The sequence below is a fragment of the Barbus barbus genome (assembly GCF_936440315.1).
Source record: "Barbus barbus genome assembly, chromosome: 44".
Lineage (NCBI taxonomy): Eukaryota > Metazoa > Chordata > Actinopteri > Cypriniformes > Cyprinidae > Barbus > Barbus barbus.
In genome coordinates, this window is record NC_136722.1 from 20,238,389 (window position 1) to 20,261,472 (window position 23,084).

General features: G+C 37.2%; 1 pseudogene across 1 annotated transcript in view; it reads left to right on the top strand.

Annotated features, from left to right (window-relative positions):
• LOC306863142 (dihydropyrimidine dehydrogenase [NADP(+)]-like) overlaps nucleotides 1-23,084 on the top strand; it is a 184,999-nt pseudogene that overhangs the window by 102,734 nt on the left and 59,181 nt on the right. The window contains exons 14-15 of the transcript in view: nucleotides 14,143-14,307; nucleotides 17,809-17,877. The product of the transcript in view is annotated as a dihydropyrimidine dehydrogenase [NADP(+)]-like (transcript). The remainder of the gene's footprint in view (nucleotides 1-14,142; nucleotides 14,308-17,808; nucleotides 17,878-23,084) is intronic.

Here is a 23,084-nt window from a genome sequence, read left to right on the forward strand (position 1 = left end):
TGTTTAATCACAGATCGTTGACGAAGCTTCTCTTGTTCTCCCCTCAGGGAAAACATTGCAAAGAAGCATTTGTAATGCAGAGGAGCCGTCTGTTGTGACGGGGGACAGACTGTCGCCATCTCGCACCTACCTCCCGCTTAACTAACATGTGTCTTTCGTCGTACCTGTCTCATCAGCCGTGATTACGCTGTGCCTCCGTGCAGTTGGCACGCATTAGGGGAGGGGATGAGAAAATACAACTAAGGTGCTTTTCGACTCCGGAATAAGCATTGCAAAAGTGGGTCTGTCAAAGCAGTCACTACGATCTGAGAGGTGTTGACTAATTGCCTGCTAATTACACAGTAAATTGTCTAATTAAGCTGATGGTTAATTAGGGTAAGCTTGCACAGCAAGTTTTGTGGATGTCGCTCTCTCTCTTTCTCTTTTTTTTTTATTAACAGAGAGAAAGTGAGAGAGTGTGTGGCATGCCCGGGAACCTGGCTGTGTAATTGGCGCACTGGCAGTGACTGGCGGTTAACATGACACGGCGAGGCGAAAGAAGTAAAAACTGACAGAATCAGGGGTTTGCGGCAAACAGCGCCACTTGTCATTTGTGCAGGGGCCCGAGCCACGGCCCCCCTCGTGTCGGCAGCGATGCTGTGACAGCCAACAGCATTGCACTCAACCAGACTCCTCAAAACCAGTTTCTCCTCCTTTTTCTCACCTTACAGAATCCTAGGCCTGCTGCTTTTACACCAGCTTTTGTGTTTTATAGTGGGAGCCAAAATCTGAGTTTTTTTTAAATATATGTAATTCAATTTGGTAACAAATTTTTAGTTATAAAGTGAAGACAAAAATATGTATTTCAGATATTAGCTCTAATTCTAGATCACTATCAAAGCAAACTTGTGACATTGGCCATGGCATTGACAAACCATGTATTAGGACATTCTGTAATTCATTTACATGTTTTTTTTTCATTAAAGTTTCCATTCTTATTATTACAGCATTATTTACTTTTTGTAATGATTTTATATATATATATATATATATATATATATATATATATATATATATATATATTAATTAGTCTTAGATTTTTTTGGGTGCCTATTTAAGTTAGGATTTAGTGGACTAATTGCTTGGTTCATTTGTACAGGCTGATAGATGTAATTTTATATAGGCAGACACGTTTATGTATGCATGTATGTGTGTATGTATTTATTTCTTTTTCTTGTTTATTTATTTATCCATTTTATCTATTTATTCATTCGTTTGTTTTCCTCATTTTTATTTTTTATTAATTTTTTTACAATTAATTTTTTTTGGTTACAATTGATTTTATTTTATTTTATTTTAAATTAGTCTTTATTTATTTTTACAATAAATTTTTAGTTTACAGTTGATTTTATTTTATTTTACATTTTTATTTTTTACAAATTAATAAACTTTTTTTTTTTTTTTTTTTTTTTTTTTTTAATTACATTTTACTATTTTATTTTTACCATGTTACAGTTTATTATAAATGTACAGTATAATTAAATGTTTTACTATTCATTTATTTATTATTTATAATTCAGTAAACTTTTTTTTTTTTTTTTTCATCTGTTTTGTTTGATTTTTGAAGTGGCACATTGTAATCAAGATTCAAACCTTTAAATACTTCAATTCAATTTTCTATTCAGATTTCTTCCCAAAGCAACATTATAAACAATAGTGTCACAGTCAGCCCCACTATCTTAAACCAACATGTTTAAACAAATTTATACCTCCATAAAAGGTATCTTGACATTTTAATCGCATTTAAAATTGTGAATGTTTTTTTATTTTATTTATATATATATTTTTGGAAGCCGATGAACGAGTGCAGATCGAGAATCATGTTGCGTGTAAACTGTGCCGTCTCGTCGCTGGTATTTTGTTGGGGGTTATCCTGATAAGAGCTGCCTGAAACGAAGAGACATGATACACGACAAGGCGATTCCCTCAATCTGTCTTGTCATCTAATCAATACAGACGGAGATAGGGACACAGTCACTGTTCAATCACTGCTTCTTCAAGTCGGCCAAGATGCAGTGAATGCTGCCAGCAGATCAGTTCAGCAAATGTCAAAGGTGAAATCCGTAACTTTTAGACAAAGACTGCACGGCTTCCGTAACCTCGGCATAGCTGCCACATCTATAGAATGAATGGACAAAGAATCACATTTATCTCTTCCTGCAAGTCATAGACCAATGCGTTCTGTCAAAAAAGAGACCCAGAAGGCCAAAAAAACAATAAAAAGGACTGAAAAGAAAAAAACTGTAAACAATCATGTTTTGAACACGTATCTTTTGTGTTCCGTCAGTTTAATTTGAATAAATTACGAACCGAGAAATAGTGCAAGCATCAACTGCAAGTTTATTTACAACTTAGTTTCCATAAAAAAAGCAAAACACAATAGAACAATAGCAAGATAGAACTGACATGTAGAACAACAGTCACAGTCCAGTGATTTGTGTTTATTTAACAAGCAAATTAGCTGAGGTGGTGCCGATCGGGGGCTTCGTCACGTAAAAAAAGAAAAGTCCAATCGCCCAGGCTCATTAGCTACAGCTACATGTTTACATTTATAAATATACCCGCTTAATTGGGAGATCAAAGCGCCCCTCACTACCTTTTGCATGGCTGAAAGGGCAAATAAGTTGTGCCTCGCAGATCTCTTTAGTCTGCTAATTTGATCAAACTCATCCTGTCTTTGGGCGCTTCGCTCCCTATAAAGCATGACACTGGGGTGGATGAGTGTTGCTTCCTGTGTTTTCATTTTTCCGTCAGTGACGGCTGATGATCAATGAACCGGCCGCTCTGCTTTCTGGTCTATTTGAAGTGCAGCCTACTAAATTTTTATGTCAGCAATTTTAACTGCTTCATATACTTTTATTAAGCACCCAGGATGTGTTTGTTGGGTCGTGTGCGCATAATGTTGAGTTGTTTCATCTAGTACTCAAAGCAGACGTCAGATGATGAGCCTCTAAAAGCGTCTGTTGCATTTACGGATTTGTTTTTGCTGCTTTTTAATACAATAGAGATTGAAATTGTAGTTAGTGCATGAATTCAACGGCCATAAACAAAAGGGAAATTTTTATGGTGTATTTGACCTCTTTGTTTTAGAAAGTTTTTTTTCTTTCTTTCTTTTATCTCTGTTGTCTGATGATTTGATGAGTTTACGTGTGGATTTAAAACATGTTTTGTGACCAAGCATTTTTGTGTTGTTGCTTCAAGCGTTTTATTAAAGATATGATGCGTGGTGAACAACCTTGAACATAATAGTTTATTTAGGAGTTACTGAACTAGAAAACATTTGCATTTCATGTTTATATGATTCTTTAAAGCATATGATAAAGTGTATTTGTTTTTCATGTTAAAAGAACAATTGTTTCTTTTTAAATGAAATTATAATAATAAATTATTATTTTTTGAATTTGTTTTTAATTAAAATTCTAAGTAACAGTGCTTTTCGTTCTACAAATTAATGTTTTAAAAATGATCACAATTTTTTAAAATATCAAAGGCATATTATATTATATTTAGTGCTGGAGCAACGATTAAATTTTTAAATCGTGATTATTCGCATAATTTTCTGCGATTAATCGTGAAAATCATGGTTATGCACAAAATTCAATATTTGTTTTCATTTAAAAGTACTGCTATATGAACAAAAGTGCAATAACATTTGGATTGCAAACACTTTTTAAACAAATATTTTTTTTTTATATATTTATTTTATTTTTATTTTTTTACAGCAGTATTGCTTTTGCATAGTAGCAGTTAATATATTTCTTGTAAATCTGAACTTTGCAATCAAAATTAAATATTTATGCAATCAAATGAAATATAAAACCAAAGCTATTTGCTACTGCTAGGGCATTAACGTTTTTATAGAAAATGTTTTATATTTATAGAAAAACAAGTTATGAGTCCAGAGCCTTGATCATTACACTATAATGTTAATTATTTTATATTATTCAATTCAATTCAAGTTTATTTGTATAGCGCTTTTTACGATACAAATCGTTGCAAAGCAGCTCTACAGGAATTTAAGTTTCCACAATATATTTATATATTGCAGAACCTTAATATGTTTAATTTATAGCAAAATTTGGTAATTCTGTATGTTGTCTGAGCGTTGGCATCCTCCGAAGTCCTCTTAGGGGTTGGCATTATCTTTTCTCAGGTGTTCGGTCATCTCAGATCGTTTAAGGGTTGGATCCAGACTGAAGCTTCTGTCATTCCTAGTTACCACTGGATGTTAATCCCGTGGCAGAAAGAGAGAAACAAATAGAGACCTAATTAGCGTAGCTGCTGTTCCATCTAAGCAAAAATTATTTGTTCAACCCAAGCTAAAGAATAATAATAATGTACATTTGATCAGATATAACTGCAGTACAAGATTATAAGATGCATTATGTGAATGCTTGGCTAAAGAGATGTGTCTTTAATCGAGATTTAAACAGAGAGAGTGTGTCTGAACCCCGAACGTTATCAGGAAGGCTATTCCAGAGTTTGGGAGCCAAATGTGAAAAAGCTCTACCTCCTTTAGTGGACTTTGCTATCCTAGGTACTACCAAAAGTCCAGAGTTTTGCGGGTTGGATTGTAGCGTGGTAGAAGACGAGTTAGGTACGCAGGAGCTAAACCATTTAAGGCCTTATAGGCAAGTAATAATATTTTGTAAATGATACGGAACTGAATAGGTAGCCAGTGCAGAGACTCTAAAATTGGGGTAATATGATCATATTTTCTTGACCTGGTAAGAACTCTAGCCGCTGCATTTTGGACTATCTGTAGCTTGTTTATTGAAGATGCAGGACAACCACCCAGCAGTGCATTACAATAGTCCAGTCTAGAGGTCATGAATGCATGAACTAGCATGAACTTGTTGAGATATATAGTTGAGTATCATCATCATAACAATGAAAACTAATCCCGTATTTTCTAATAATATTACCAAGAGGCGACATGTATATTGAAAATAGAAGAGGACCTAGGCCAGATCCTTGTGGTACTCCATACTTTACTGGTGATAATTGTGATGACTCTCCATTTAAATGAACAAAGCGGTAGCGATCGGACAGGTAGGATTTAAACCATCTTAAAGCCAGCCCTTGAATACCAGTATAGTTTTGTAATCGATCTATGAGTATATCATGGTCTATAGTTTAAAGGTTATTAAAATTTCTTAATCTCAGTCACTTCATTATATTATATTATATTATTTGTTTAATTCATATTAAATATTTAATTTTATTATAAATGATTTTTTTTTTTTATTCTTAAAATCTCAAGGGTACTTCAAGTAGATAATGCCATTCATATGAGTTCTGTTTGCAGAAAAGTTTGGAAACCTTTCCCATAGGTTATAATCCTAGTGCTATAGATGTTTAAGATAATGAATCAAAGCCATTGCTGAGACCCTCAATCCAATAACAATTATGTCCAAGTGAATGTTTATTCCTATCGCTGAGGGTGACAAATATATTGCGTGGTCTAATTTCAGAGTTGTTTGTTGGCCTGCGTTGATTCGGCGTTCAAGGAGGGAAGCCACGGGCCAGTGCTTGTGACTTCCCTTTGCACCTAGAAAAGTAATTGGTGAAAAGAACTAATGACCAAGCTGACAGACAATATCCCTGTTCATTTATCAAACAGGGTTAATATCCTCCGTTCTGACTTTAATTTATTAAGTCTCTTTCAGGGGAACTGATCTCACGCACTTCTCCGGATTGCAATCATGTTCAGCAGCGGCCTACACAACATTTCTCCAATAGTAGCTTTTGGTTTGCTGTTTTATGTGTAGTTAGGCACTAGATTTATTTGTCGTTTTTTTTTTTCCTTTGACAGATATTGTGTCCAAAAGCATGTGCTATGAAGTCAGTGGGTTTATCGACTGCTTCAAATCAATTTTTACAAAACCAACATTAATTTTCCATGATTCAGTGAATGCCATGCTTTCCTCTATTCCATAATTGTTCCTGTCTTATTTTAAGCAGCATGAGGCCTTGAAACTTAAAGAGCTTTTTTTATAAATTTTTTTTACTGGAGCTGAATTCTATTCACACGAGTTAGTGGAATGAAAGGCAGTTGTGTGGTATTGTGCCTCTGAGTCATTTCACTGAAGGAAAGAAAGTTGTCACATGGTTTATCAAGGTTCTGCGAGTGCAGATGTGTCTCTGGGACGTTGTCATGGATTCAAGGTTGCTTCGATTTTAAGTGACAGCCGTGGAGAGAGGATTACAGCAGCCGCGGAGATCATTGTCCGAAATCTCAGCAGACATCAATGCGAGTACATTCAACACATACAGAAGCGCACACCAAACAACCATGTATGCACTTTCAAATACAGCTGAGGTAGTTGAATGCGCTCCTTTGAGTTTAGAATCGAAATTCCTAGACTTCCTTTCAATGACAGGACGATCAGTTGATGTTAAAAAGGCATAGTTTGCGAAAAATGAAACTTACTCACCGTTATGTCACTTGTTGTTTCCATAGAACACAGAAGTAGTTTATTTGAAGAATGTCCAAGCTGCTTTTTTACATAGAACGAAAGTGGATGGTAACTAGAGCTGTTATAACCAAATAAAGTCTATAAAATCGCTCCATAAATTTGTTCCATAAAATTACTTATATGCTATTTTTTACATTTTCTAATGTCTTTCTAATGATATTTCTAATGAAATGAAAATGATTTTGAATGAAGTCTCTTATGCTCACCAAGGCTGCGTTTATTTGATTAAAAAAATACAGTAAATGAAATTAAATATTATTAAAATTTAATTTAATATAAAATATCTGTCTGTCTGTTTATCAATCTGTATCTCTCTTTCTCTCTCTCTCTTTCTCTCTCTCTCTCTCTCTCTCTACACACACACACACACACATATATATATATATATATATATATATATGTAAATGTGTATATATATATGTATGTGTGTGTGTGTGTGTTTATAAAAGTCACTCAAATATACATATTTAAAAAGTGACTTAAATTTGAGTTTTATCTATTTTGGGGTGAATTATCCCTTTAAGAGGGTCTAACATTCCATGTTCCTTACATTTACGCACAAGAACAACACATTTTCAAGGGATAGTTCACCCAAAAATAAAAATAATCATCATTTACTCATTCATGTCATTCCAAACCTGCATTACATTCTGTCTTCTGAGGAACAGAACAAACATGCATATTTTGGAGAAAAAAAAAAGTCATTTCAATGTTGTATGGACCCCATTAGCTTTCACAATCTTCTTTTGTGTTCCACAGAAGAAACTCATACAGGTTTGGAACAACATGAGGCTGAGAGAATGATATATGAATGTTCATTTTTACTATCCCTGGTGAACATGATGGCTGGTACACCAGAACTGCAGCTTCACGCTCTGTCTTTCTCTTACAATATTTTTCTCTTTTTTTCTGGTGCTCTGTGTCGGTTGGCCTGGGTACACAGGAGAAGCGAACAAGCCGTGGTTTGATTTTTCTGTCATGGCTGTTTATAATGATTAATGCCCCGACTTGGGGCCACTCAGTGTAATTATAGCTCTTCAAGATTTTATTATTTTATTTGTCTGCTCTCCATCCTGCAGTGACTATAAGGGCCCCACAGAAATCAGAAACAAGACCAGAGCAAATGTCATCCACAAAAGCATGCACCTTTTCTGTTTTGGAGTCATTTTTAATAGATATTTCCTTTGGGTAGCGAGGGGAGGGTTTATGTGAATCTCTTAACTTCCCCTGTAGAATCACTTTTTTAATTCTTCATGCTGAATAGCAATTATCCATCATGTTTTTAACGCATCTATACATAAAAAAAAAAATGCTCATTCTGTAGTCATTTTGCAGTGTGATGTTCATTGTTATTCTTTATGTTTGTATGAGTGTGGTTCTTGCACACTATAGTTATACAAATGCAGTGAGAGGAGACTAATCTCGCAGATCAATTCTGGTGATGCAGGCTGTCTGGAAAGCAGGTACGATCCATGCAGAATGCTGAGCGTTTCACCCAAATGAGGCTATAATGCATTTAACAAGCAAGACTGATGGTGTAATTTGCATTAGAGTAAGGCTTTGTGTTTTGTGTCAAAGGAAGACACAACTAGTACAGGTGTTTTATGTAAAATACATAAACTTAATGATCTGACTCCTATTACTGAAACAATACAGTGGGACCACAATGAAAATCTGGGTTTCAAAGTCTAATAATAGATTACAAAATAAATATCTCTTGTAATTCTGTCCTATTCCTATTCTAATCATAGAGTTCAAATAAGCAATCTTGTCAAATTCAGCATCAGCTTTTATGCAATTTGCAGTTTTCTTTTGCAGTTCATGCAGCTTGAGACTGTACATACGCAAAATTTAATTTATTTCTGTGATGCTGAATTTTGATCAGTCAATATTCCAGGTTTTAGTGTCACATGATCCTCCAGAAATCAATTCTAATATGCTGATTTGATCAAGAACAATTTCTTATTATTATCAATGTATCAAACGGTTGAACTGGTCAAAATTGATGTGTAAACTGTGATACTTTTTATGATTATTTTATGAATGGAACGTTCAAAGAACAGCATAATCTAACTTGTATTTACTGTCAGCTTTCATAAATTCAATGCATAAAATCTCTAAATAATTGCTGGATAAAATAATTTCTTTCAAGAAGAAATTCTAATGAAAGATTTTATAAATTCAAAAATATCTAAAATATATATTTGAAAAAAATGCAAAATAGAAGCATTTTCCGAGTGGTCTCATATCCCCCCCACCCCCTTTCCCAGTATGCTATTTTCATTCTGTCTTACTTTTATGTATTAAACACTTAGAAAAAGCAACCGCTGGAAAGCTTTGACCTCGCTCGCTCTGATTGAACTTTTTTTTTCCGATTGCACCATTAAATGTCTTGCCTGCTCGTTCTTATGATCCAAACTGACGGTAAGAAACTACGTGCATTTTCCCTGCAGTTTTGATCTTCTAAAATAAGACAATTACTGCGGGATGCTGGATCTGAATAGCAAAGCATTTGATATGGTATTAGTTCAAGCCTGTGGTTTAATGTGTGGGATTATCGGCCATTGAGCAGTATATTCCGCACTTGATCTCCCCTGCTTGTCTAGAGGGGGGGGGGGAGCAAGAGATAGATGGGAAACAGCAACGCACATCTTCCGCAGGATAATGAAACATGTAAGGAGAAACAGATCGTCCATTGCTGCGTTTCAAAGGTGGTTTGAAAAACATGCAAAGATATGCAGATGATCGCAGTAAACGTCAGTGCAGTAATGAATTATGATATGATGATCATACTTCCAGACTCCATTGCTTGTATGCAGTCTGTTCGTGTGGCAGTGTGAGGTCAGAGTACAGTATATTCTCATTAGTATGTGAAAGCGTGTGGACGCGGGTTGTGATGTTAGCACGAGTGTGTGAGCACAGCGGCGGAGATGGCGTAGTCTGCTGCATTTTGATTAGTAGTTCTTGCATGTGTCCGCTTCTGAAAGCCTGTTTGTTGTACAGGAGGATTAGGGGCCTGTTGTGCTGTGATAAAACGTTGTTAGCTCAAAAACACACATGAAATGGTGAGCGAGACTGAGCCTCTGTAGGGAAAGGGGGAAAAATGGTCCTTCCTGCACTTCCTCTACTGGTAACAGTCTGTGAATGGTCAGTGGGACACCAAGTGGACTGAGTCCTTATAAAACCAGCATGCAGCCAGAGGGGGTCCAGCCACCTACAGTGGGGTCCAAAAGTCTGAGAGCACCATTAAAAATGCTTGCATTTGCATTTTTCATGACTAACATATAAACCTGAATGACTTGCTTCAATAGAACAAAAAAGGTGGATGTTTGTACATTTTCATAGTCAACTACTTCTCTACAATGAAAGTGAATGAAAGCAGTTTAAAAGTATCATAAAAGTGGTTCACACCAATGTAGAGTTGTTCTTTTGAGTCAGATCTTTTCAATGAATCAGTTTGTCCAGTTCACAAACCAATCTGAATGATCCGTTTAATAATTGTACCAATTTGTTCCATTCGAGTCAGTGATTCAAGTGATTCAGTAAATCAGCGATTTTCAATGATTCGGTTGATCAAATTAACAAAACCGGTCTGAGTTGCATGCTTACTAATCACACTGATTCAGATTTTGGAGTCAGATCTTGTCAATGAGTCGGTTGATCCAGTTAAGAAAACTCTCTGAATTATTTGTTCACTAATTGGACTTTTTTGTTTCTTTCAGGTCAGATTTCTTGAATGAATCATTTGATCCAGTTAACAAAACCAGTCCAAATTAATTGTTTATAATTGGACTGAATGGTTTCTTTTGAGTCAGATATTTTCAATGAATCATTTGATCCAGTTAAGAAAACAGTTGATATGTTTGCTAATCAAGCTGATTTGATTCTTTTGAGTCAGATATTTTGAATTATTGACCACTCTGAATGATTTGTGCACTAATTTGACAGATTTGATTCTTTTGGGTGAGATCTTTTGCAGTGTATCAGATGATCCAATCCAAAAAAATAGTCTGAATGATTCCTGCACTATATTGAACGGATTTGGTTCTTTTAATTCAGATCTTATCAATATATTGATCCAGATTACAAAACAGGTGTGAATGATACATTTTTATGATAATTTTCAGTCCTTTTTGGAGCTTGAAAGCCACAGTCTCCATTCATTCACTGTAATTGCATGTAAAAGACTAACTTGTAGAATTCTAATTCGAGAAATATTTATTCCTTAGTTTTTGTCATTTCAATTTTGTTCAGAACATCTGGAAAAAAAGAGAAGAAATCCTAGATTTATAATGTGTTCTCAGACATTTGGACCCCACTGTAGGTTGAAACAGAACCCTATACTACATGTCCATCCCGGGCAGGTTTTATCCCGTCTTCTGCTGGCTGGTGGCAGTCATGCATATTAACACTACGGTCTGTGTAGAGGAATGAATTTACGTCTTATGTCCATCGGCGCTCATCTTTGGGAATCCAATTTGCATTGAGATGCATGCTGGGAAGGAGAGAATGGGAAAGCGAGCGTGTGTATGCGTGCGTGTCTTATCTTCCGTCTCTGTGTGTTGCACCTGTTTCAGCATGCCAGACCTCTGTCTTTGGGTAATTTTCATGGTTTCTAGTTGCTTAATATTAAGCGTCTTGTTCCACCCTCACCTGATAATCCAAAGCGCCAGCAGCCAAATGTTCCCTGGTCATGGCTTCATTAAATATAGACTTACAGATTGGCCTGGAGCTCATGGGATGGTTGTCTGAATTCCCAACAGAGTCTTCACCTGGAGGGCCGCAACACTTTCATTAAAGAAGAGGTAACGTCTTCATCTTCAACCACAAGCCATGTATGAAAATGTCACTCGTCAGACAGAACTCACACACTGAATCGCAGAACTACACACTTGAATGTTTGAATGTACTGGAAGAAAATATCTGCTAGCAGATTGGAACTGTTGATCTGTGGTCCGAACCGAAACTCATCTTATCAATGATGAACTGAAATCAGAAATTTTAAGTTGTGTGGCTTTTAGACCATGTATGCATGTTAGCTTTGAAGTCATCTGTATGCGTACTTCTAAACCATAAATTATTATTAGTAGTGGTAGTATAGAAATGTAAATTATAGTGAAAATGATAAAACGATCATTTTTATTTATTTATTTATTCATTATTCATTTATTTATTGGTTGAAGTAATAAAATTTATTAAATTTTTTTATTTTTAGGTACACTCACTGTCATGAAGCTGGAGTGTCGTGTGTAGTGTCGTGGCTTACAAGTGTTTTTAGTGCATTTCTAGTGAACTATAGAGCTTTGCTTTTCATGGCCTCTATAATATTTTCATCTCTATGGCTCATGTCATATGTGGGATTTTTTTCTGTTTTGTTTAGTTTTTTTTTCTGTTTTATTGTCTGCCAAAAAATCTGAAGTTTGTTCACACCTTTTCTCAACATGCTGCATGATTTGAGGTGTCATATAATGTCCACAGCACAAGCTGCATGTTTAATACTTAAAGTTGGAAGTTTGTTAAAATACCTAAGAATGAGTATGGGCAATAACAAAAACCGATTTAATCACTTGCAAGCACGAGAAATAAATAAACTTATGTAACAATTAATTAAAATGAACTAAAAATGTGTAATGAATAATACAAAAACAAACCACACATTTGGAGCCCCACTGCTAAATCAAATTTATGCTAATTAGATCACATTTTCAATGAAAAATTGAAACATTTTCAGTTTCTTGTCTCCGTGGCTTGAAAAGTGCTCAAATGTTGTAAAATGAAGTTTGCTTGCCATTATTGTAATTGTTCTGTAAAGGCGTAGGTTCTAATTAGGATATGCAGATCGTCCTCTCACACTGTTAAATTATGATGGATGGTTTATCAGAGTTCAAAGGATTAAGCTGTCACTCCCTTTTGTTTGTTCTGTTGAGTTTATCGGTTCAATTTTCACAGCAAGACAAGACGACGAAACACGAAATGTAATTTCTTAACCATTTAGCCTCTTAGCGCCGCGGTCTTAGACACATTGGATTAAAACAAGTCCCTCTTTGTCTTTAATTAATGATGCTTGCAAAGGATTAGAACAAACCCCTAACCTTCAGTATTAAACGTTCAGTGCATATCTGGTCCCACACACCGTTTGTGCTACAGACATGAATGATACCTCAAATCATGCGGCTTGTGGAGAAGGTGCGCTATTACTTTTCTACATTAGACAGGGTCCTGAGACCAGAATATCATTAACTCTTAGAAACCATACACTTAAAAATAAAGGTTCTTCATGAGACCAAGCATGCCAATGAAAGAACCTTTATTTTAAAGTGTATGGTTTTCATCCATGGAACACTTTTAAAAATAAAGGTTCTAAAAGGGTGTTATCACTGTGATTCAATAGAAGACACAATTTAGGTTCCTCAAAGAACTTTTCAGTGAACTGTTACTAAAATAACCATTTTTCTAAGACATTTTTATAATCCAAAGAACATTTTGTGGAATGGAAATGTTCTATGGAGGTTAGATGTTCTTCATGGGACCATCAATGCCAATAAAGAACCTTTATTTGTAGGAAAGAATATTTTCACTGAATAAAAGGTTCTCTATAGTGGAAAAAGTTTAAATTTTTTTATGTTCTTCACAAGAACTGCTGACTGAAACTTTCTTTGGGGAACCAAAAACGGATTCATCTTCACTATCGCCGCCAAAAAAACCTGTAAATATAATCTCAGTTTGTCATTTACACAGGTTTGAAATGAGACACAACAGATTTCTTGGCTCAATCCCCAGAAGATGCATCTACATCGGTGAGAGCATCAATTCATTGGCTTGGTTGAACCTCATATCGAGGGCCAAAGTCATTAGCCAATAGCGGTTCACAAGATGCCACGATCCTCAAAACTCTGCCAGCTTCATTAGCTTGGCCTCTAATTTACCGCGTGGACTGATTACTGTCCGGCCAGGATGACCTGTTCTCTATACATCCAATCAGTGATGAATATTATAGCAGTTTGGCAGGGAATCCTTTGGGACTCTAATACCAAGAGATGAATTTTCAACTCCAGCTTAATGTAGTGCAGAGAACATTTATCAAGGCTTGTGGGCATGCTGGGACTTTTGAGAAAAGACAAGCCTCTGCTACATGTATAAAATGTAGTTTGGAAAAGTGTGAGGAAGGGAAGATATTAGTGCGAACTGATGGATGAATGACTTTATTTTGTAATGTAAAAACCCTTTTTTTGTGGTTCAAGTAGACTTCATTTTCCCTACTGCACGGCACAATTTCAAACGTGTATGATTAAATATGAATTTAGCTCCACTTCAAAGCCCCCTGGGAGAGGAAAGGAGAAATAACGCTATTGAATTTGTGTCATGAATTTCTGTAGAATATGGCCGTAATTGTCTTCTTTATGTTGTTCTACACGGAAATTATAGCCGCGGAGCATATTTTATAGCAGTGGAGTCTGTTGGGATAGTCGGAGCGAGGGGAATTTGTAGGTGTAGGTCTTTTCCCCTAGTACGCTAATTATTAGTCGCTAATGGAGGTGCCGCGAGGTCACGTACCTCTGAAGGAGTCTTTGATCTGAAAGGTAACTGCTTAAATCCAAATCTCTTTTTTTTTTCCTTCATGCAGGATTTGGTCACCAATGTGTCTCCGCGTATTGTACGTGGAACCATTTCCAGACCGCTGTTTGGTCCCGGGCAGGGCTCCTTCCTGAATATTGAGCTGGTCGGCGAGAAGACGGCTGCCTATTGGTGCCAGAGTGTGACGGAACTCAAAGCCAACTTTCCTGACAATGTAAGTTGGACACAAGCACTTTGTGGAACATTGTATTGAGAAAATGGACCAGTTAGATTCACAGCGGCACTATCTACCGTGAGACATCAAAAATAGAATGCATGAGTCCGTCAAAATGTCATCATGTGTCAGTCCCTGCTAGTTAGTGATGTGATTTTTATGGCTCCATTGCTAGTTGGACATTCAACTTGAATTAGAGTCTTTAACCAGAGCAGCTGCTGTTTTATTTCTACATTAATGAATGTAGATATGCACATGAACATGTTGAGAAGCGAAAATTGTTATTTGTAATCTCTTCCGCACAATGTATGGGAGGAGGTCTTGGTAAAATCTGCATAGGACTCTCTGTGGTAGCTAGTTATTTTCCATTTTTCCTCAATGGTTTGGCTCTGAAGTCATAAAATTTGAATATGATATCAATATTCATTTATCATTGTTCCATTTATTATTCATAGTAATGTGATCCTCATGTTTGTTAATGAAATCCAAATATTTATGATGTGAGCTAGCTCCATCCATAAGTATATTTTTTTTATTTAGCCTTTGTATCGGTACAGCAGGAGCGGCATATGCTTGCTGAAATTACAAAATGACAACTCATTTGTTCACTTCTAAGATTCTTGCATCTGGGTTTCTTTTAGTGCTCAAGAAATATCAAAGGATTAATTGATTTCTACAGGACATTCTGACGGCAATCACGGGCAGCACTAATGGAAGTGATGCCCAGCATTCACTGGGGCGGCTTTTGTACTGAGGATGAAAGCAGCAGAGATGTATCGCTTCTTTCTGAAACAAGGTGAAGAGAGACAAAAAGAGAGAAGCTTCTTTTAAGTGCTCCGACTGAGCTGAGATATGCTTTGCTGCCGTAGCACCCTAAGAAATTGCTTGACGAGCGTATTTCCTGTTAAAACAGAAAGTTGAGCTGACATATTTGTATGCGATGAGTGTAGGGTATTTTTGCTAGTTTCCTGGAAAAGAAAGACTGTACAAATTGTAATATCTTCTTATGCTAATTTAATCTTAAACATACAGTATTTAACTATATATACACATTTAAATACTCGGATACTCTTTAGTCTTTATCTTCTTTATATTCTTAAAAAAAAATAATATAATGATATTTAAATTATTTATATATATATATATATATATATATATATATATATATATATATATATATATATATATATATATATATATATATATATATATATATATATATGCATAATTTTTTCTTATATTTTTTTTTTTTATTTAAAAATTAAACAAACTGCATTCATTAGAGCAGTATCCAAATACGAAGGTAATATCAGCGTAAAAAAGAAAAAACAAACTGGCATATTGAGTATTTTAATCAAGTCTTCCTGTCACAACACAACTGAGGTAAAACATCTGATTGAATTTCAAAGCATATAAAAAAGAGTTTTGGATCAGGCTCGTGAAAATTGGACTTCATGCATTTTTTTCGTATTCAAAAAAATTGTTGAATAGACAAAAATAGACACCAGAATTTTCTGAACTCAAAAAATAAAAACACTCATATTTTGATTTCAAATTTTGTCTTTAAATCTTCCATCAAACAAAAAATTGAATGCACGTTTTTATGTTCCTTTTAAGTACCTATTATCATACCAACGAATGCTTTAGAAGACAATGAGCGTGTTGTTAGCACGATTATAGTTTCTGTTATTAAATTTGTTAGTGTGAGAGGGAGAGGTCAGGCTGGCGAACTTTCTGGTTGCTTTGGTTCTCGTGCAATTCATAGCTAGTAATCCCTCACATGTACACCCGCTGTGCTAAAATGCTCTCTTTACCGTTCCTGAAAAAGAAACCTCATCAGGATGCTGCTCTAGCTGTTGTGGCTCCGAACTGGACAAATTGTGGTTTGCCCGTTATCAGCGCTTCCATTTTTTCCCATTATTAGGAAATGGTCACAGTACTGCGTTAGAGAATCGGCAGGAATCATCGCTCCACATGTTCTCATATGGCCTCCAGGTGACTCATCTCCATGGAGAGACATTGTTAGAGTGTAAGGTGGGTTCGGAGGCGCTCGCCCGGAGGGAGGTTATTGATCTTATAACCAGGTAATCCCCGATCTTCCTCAAACCCCGCAGCCTCTGCATCGGTTAATGTGACGCTCCGGCAGGGGGGCTCAAGCTGGATTGGTGTTAATAAACTTTAAAACTAGATCCCTCTCCAGCTTCTCAAGGGCCGTTCTGCAATAACGTGACGTTAAAGCGAGCAAAGGTCAAGCCCAAATCAAAACAGAATACCGGCGTCGCTTATAATAACCGAAATGAAGCCTGTGGCGTTGATCTCTTCGTAATCTTTAGGAACCCTGCTGTTGCTCACCAGGTTTATGGTAATATTACCAAACACTATTTCAGAGTGTATCAAATATCACTTATATGTCAGTGTTGTACTGTAAATCTAGGTGGTAAATGTCAGAGTGCTTAACTTTATTTGCCCCCTAAAACTTGGCAATATTTTCTGCTCTCGTGTAGGTGGGCTAAGCTTAGCGCCTAACTGCCTGCTGCTTTTGGGAAAGCGTAATGCCCGAGAGATTTATATCTAGCGGAAATTTGTCCCGGGGGGGACAACACAGCCTCCAAGTTTAATATCCTCCCATGAAATCAGTTTTCTCCGAGTCTCCCCGGACTCCTGTTCTCCTGTTGTTAGCACCAATCTTCGCCGTCCCCCATGCCGCCCACCTCCACCTCATCAGCAGCGAGTGTAAGTCATGGACATCTGATGAGACAAGAGTTTAGATGTAATCGCGTCGTTGGCCCAAGGAACACAAGATAGGCTGGCCTTCATTGCAGGGTTTTTTCTCCACATCTCTGCAGCTATTAGGCACATAATGGAGTGTGGCCACATATGCGGTTAACGCGGTTAGATTTTTCCTGGAGAAATATCACGACGAGGGACACAGTGCGCTGAAATGTTGACCTGGTAGCTACTCTTTCCGCTCGCAAGTGTGGGCAGAAAGTCCATCTCTGGAGAATTGGTGCTATAGTACGCTCGGTACAATTTCAAAAGCTTTTTATGTCCGTGATTACTGAAAACCAGGAGTTGTTTTTGAGAAGCAGACCTTCCGTAACCTGTTTTATGACTGGCTTATTGTGTGTCCGAAGGAAAAAAGAAACAACAAACGGTGCAGGCTAATCCAGCAAATGCTCTTATCTAACACCCTGCTCTGGGGCTTGATACTGTTTTAATAAAGGCGGCGCAACAGTGGATTTGTCCTGGTCTTGTGAATTATAAATATTGATTTTGTGACTTTGAGGGTTGAGGAGAAGGCGGCAGCTGCTTTTAAAGACAAGATAATGGCCTTCAGATACATTTTATAATGTGCTGAAATAGGACCTTGATGGGGAAACCTTTTGTACACAATGAAACGGGCCTCTGTTAAAGGCCACAAGGTGAGACAAAGAAAACCTGTTCTTGAATTCTGTCCATGCTGAAATCTCTCTCACTTTCTCATTCTTCTCTCCCCCATAGATTGTCATATCCAGCATAATGTGCAGCTACAACAAAGCTGATTGGACCGAGCTTGCCAAAATGGCAGAGGTGAGTCTTTGTTATGCTAATTTGTGAACACACACAGTTGTGAAATAATAACCTCTTCCCTTAGGGATAATTTGGCTCTTTTGATAACACTGCATGTGTACCCACGCCATCGCATACTGTCCTGTACCAAACTGCAAAACAACATTTACTGTTATCCAAAAAAAAAGCCCTTTATTGAATCACTGGCAGCTAATCCTGGATGTAAAGTAGGCTACATTTACGGGAAATGCTCTTCGGAAGCAACTAATCTGATGTTGCCAAGAAGCTGAGAGGGATGAGACAGAGGATGCCAAGGAGTACTTGGATGGTTGGATGAGATGGGAGGAGAGATGGAGAGGGAGAAGGAAGGATGGAAGAGAGAAAATTAGAGGACTTCCCAGACCAGACATCATCAGGCCTGTCCATCTGTGAGAATAGAGTTGTCCAGATCCCAGTATGTTGCAGTGAAACTACGCAGCATCAATCCCAAAATGCTTTTAACTGCAGATGGCTACAACCCCCCAAAAAAGGTGACTGCAATCGCCATCAACCCTGAAACAACAAACAACAATCAACAACTTCAATTGGCATCAATTTTAAACAGCCTTAAATGGCATGAACATCAACTGATATCAACCTCAAAACGTCATCAATTCCAAAATGCCATCAACTGCAGGAGGCCTCAACCCCAAAAATGCATCTACTTAAACTGGCTTCAACCTCAAAACAGCACTGACTCCAAAAGGCCTCACTTCCAAAAAGACATCAACCCTAAAATGTTATCAGATTCAAACGACATCAGCCTTGATCTGCAAACAGCGTAAACTCCAAGAAGTAGGGCTGCGATGATAAATCGATTTGCGATTCGTGGATCGATTGTGAGATTTTCCGAATGCATCGCAATTCTCTCTGGAATCGATTCTGAGCTTAGTTTTTAATCTATTTTAATAGTAATATAGTTTTTAACCGCGCACTCAAATGCTCACAAAGAAGAGCTCTGTGCGTTCGGCTAAGTCATGTAATTGCACCTCAGCCCTTGTAATTCACTTCAACCTTTTCGAACTTTATGAATGATTATTTTAGTTTCAAGTGTGTGTAAAGAATTGGAAGCAAACAGAATATAGATGGTTCTAAAGCATGCAATGCCATCTGCTATTAAAAACTAAGCTCAGAATCGATTCAAGAGAGAATCGCGATGCATTCGGAAAATCCCAGAATCGATGCAGAATAATTTCTTCAATCACAATGCATCAATTTATTTTTCCAGCCCTACCAAGAAGGCATCAACCTCAATTGGAATAAACTCCAAAACGGCATCAAGCCAAAGCACCATAAACAGCTTCAGACAGCTTCAACTCCAAAAAGACATCAACCAAAATGGCATCAACCCCAAAGAGGCATAATCCTCAAAGGGTATCAACCCCAAAATGCCATCTCCAAATGGCCTCAACCCAAAAACAGAATCATCCTCAGTTGACATCGCCCTCAAACAGCACCAACAACTCCAAAATGGCATCAAGCCAAAAATGGCTTCAATGTGAAATGACATTTACCCCAAAACAGCATCAACTGCAATTAGCCCCAACACCAGGAAAGATACCATACAAAGGATTGTGCATGATTCAGGATTAAATTAAGAATGCCTTTTCACTTCCAAATCAGTTTCTGAATTTGAACTGAATTTGAATTTTGGTAGCACAATTTAATTCAAATTCACACTCATAAATTGGAAGGGAGCCAATTCTTTGATTCTGAATTATGCATAACCCTAACTATATGCATGCACACAAACATTTTGTGTAGAAGTGAAGCACTCAGATGTGTCTACACACCACTTATACACACACATTGGAGTTATAAACACAGGCCTTGATACTTTAAGTGGAAATAGAGAGAGACAGTGGAGTGACCCCGGGATTAATCATAGTTGACTTGCAGATCTCAGGCGCTTAATTGTGCAGAGAAAATGGCTGAAAGTAAACAGTCTGTATGTCAATGTGTTAATTCTGCTATCGATTACATCGATTCGTCGCCCTATCCTCTCTCTCACCTCATTAAACCGGCCTGTCAAACCCACCCAAAACCCTCTTTTACTAACGGCAAAGATGGACATCTGGTATTTCCTGCCTCCACCCCTCCCCCCTCCATATTACTGTCATTATGTATTCACCTGACATCCCCTGTCATTGGAGCCCAGGTACATTTTGCATATTGTGTATTCATAAGGCAAGCCGATGATGTAAAGTATGGTGAGAACATCGCTTCAGGGCACGGCTGCCGTGTCACACCACACTTCACTTGGTGCTTTAAGCTTGAAAAAAAATCCCAAACAAAACGAGCACAGGACCTATTTGAAGGTCTTGCTCTTTTACCTATACTGGATGAAAGTGAAAGCATTGATCTGTTGTCAGAGATGAAACGAGAAATGGATGAGCGGGAGATACGGACGATCGGGGGGAAGCGGTGAAAGACCGTTTGTCTTTGGACCTCGTCTGGCGCCGTGGGTTTTAGTGGTCTGCAAACTCCTCTGTGGTCTGAATACCTCATCTTCCTCACGTCTGCTGTTTAGGTACCTGTGCCAGCAAATATGAAATAAAGGCTCAGTTGCCATGGCAACTCCGTTTTCAAAGAGAATCAACCATTCATTCCCACTTTGAAATCTAAGGGAACACTTAACACTGTTCCTCGCCTAAGGATACTACTTAAAAGTTTTTTTTCATGCTTTCTTTCCCTCCCTTGCACACCCATCTCTCTCTCTCTCTCTCTCTCTCTCTCTCTCTCTCTGTATCATCCAGACTCTCTCTCTCTCTTTTCCCCTCACAGAAGTGTCAGTCTGAAGTAAACCATTCTACTTGCAGCCGCCACCTCTCCTCAGCTACTTTCCCCTCCATAAAATCGCTGCCTTTGAGAGAAATATTACATCATAACGATGTGCCTGAGGCTATAATTCATAAATGTCAAAATCTCTCCGTGAGCTGTTCCTATTTTATCCAATTGAAAGTTGGCAGAAGAAAAAGGAACAGTGGATAAATGGCTAAAAGCAGGCCCAATAATAAGTGTGCAATGTGTGGTTGTTCGTGAGTGGCATAGCAACAGAATCTGTGAATACGTGAATTTAAACTAATAAAAGCCTCATTGCTGTCACTCAAATGCCAGATTCCCAGGCTGCACCGCTGTATGCGTCTCTCGCTCAAAATTTGAGGGTGATATAAACTACTTAACTGTTGATAAGAGCAGTATCTATCCTATCTATCTATCCATCTGTCTGTCTGTCTATATCTATCTATCTATATGTCTGTCTGTCTGTCTATATCTATCTATCTATCTATCTATATGTCTGTCTGTCTGTCTGTCTGTCTGTCTGTTACTGTAGGGCCTATAAACCTTCAAATGTCAAGGTTTTTTCATTTTTTTCAGAAAGCTTTCAAATGAGGCTTTTTCATGCCAACATTCAAAGTTTGTCTGGGCAATTTCCAATTACAAAAATATGTCTTTGTCTTCTTTTTAATTTCAGTTCATTTTATTTCACATACTCCCAATACAGTTGTAAATGGTGCACAACCCTGCTCTTAGGAGACTGTTTCAGCTGCCTAGCTAGCTTCCTCCACAGCATCGCTGACTTTAAAAAAAAAAATAGTGCCTAGGGGTGTCACAGAGAGATATTTGATTTCTCAGGACAGCTATTTCAGTGATATCTGTCAGATAGGTGGGACATTTTATATGTGGTATCCCTAAAAAGTTGCTTATAGTGCTCTTAGCCGGGTGTTGTTCTATGATGACATCCTGTGAAAGACCAGGAATCAGATTCAACCGATCCTGGCCATGTGTCTATAAATTAACGTTCTATGCTAGTCAGTTTGCTTAGATTGGTAGTGATTGAGTTTAGTAATACAAGACTGGACGTCTATAGTGTCTGTTGCCATTCCTCTTACCTTTTCAGTGCATATTTGTTCACCAGATACTTTTCATCTCTTCCATTTTTCATCCTCTCTAATGCCCCCTGAGGTCAAACTAGCCGTACTGATCCAGGGAGTATGACAGCGATGGGTAATGTTGTCCTTATCAACTTTAGAGTTGATAATGCTTGTCAAAGGCAGTGTCAGGTTTGATCCAGATCTTCTCTTTTGTAGACCATGCCCTTAAAAATGTTACTAAAAAGTACTGTGGTTGGTGATAACAGTTGATAAGATGGTTTTTTGATATGTAATTTGGTGCTTTATGATTACTTTAATGGTGATCAAAAGCTTTATGAGTATTTAAGGCAGCTTTACTTATTTTGTAATTAATATTTTGGATTGCAGTGCACAGTTAGTGGTGTTTACTGAAGTTATCATCACTGTTACTGTTGCTTAATACTTGGCGTTAAAGGTTTTGAGCAAATCTGGTGCTGCATATTTTGAGGAGATTCCATAGTTTTTATGTCTGTAGTTTGTTTGTTTAGCTACAATAACTAAACTAGTTATCATAACTGTATTAAAATGTGAATAATAGATGACCATAGATGAAGAAATATATATTAATACAATAACACATTTTACATACTAATTAGATTTCTTATACGCTTTAAATAAGCATGATTTATTTCATCATTGGTCTGCACATCCACAGGAATAAGTGTAACAAAAACACACAGTCATGCCTCGAGTCTCCAATCTTTATTAAGCAGTTTACACTATTTATACTTTGCATACAAAGAAATGTAACCGCCTTATCCTGTGTGTTGCATTGTACATTATTTCTAATGAGTTTCAGCAGGTATGAAGCCTATGCCTAGAAAACAACATTACCTGAAGATGTTTTCAAAGGAAGAGGCTAAATTTAGGGAAATTGCTTGGTTCTTTGTTGAGTCCTAAACTTACTTGAAACTGGACCATGTATAACTAGCCAATCTCAGAAAGAAAATGCAACAGGTTCTGAAGGAAATTCTTCAAATGCTCCATCCTTACATGGATCTAGAGACCAAAATATCATAGAGACTCGGTTGTGGACTCTTTTGAACACCTTAGCAACTGCATAGCAATGCACTGGCAACCATCCAGAAACCCCGGCATTGTGGCTGCGATATTTCTTCCTTATTACGAATGCAAAGGCTTCATTTCTCAATAGACAGACACTTATATTTCACAATTAATACAGCTCGAAAAGAGAGATCTTGGTGTCCCGGCAAACTGCTCTTGGCAGTTTTGTTGTTGTTTTTGCTTCCTTTGGCTTATTTTAAATCTATCCCT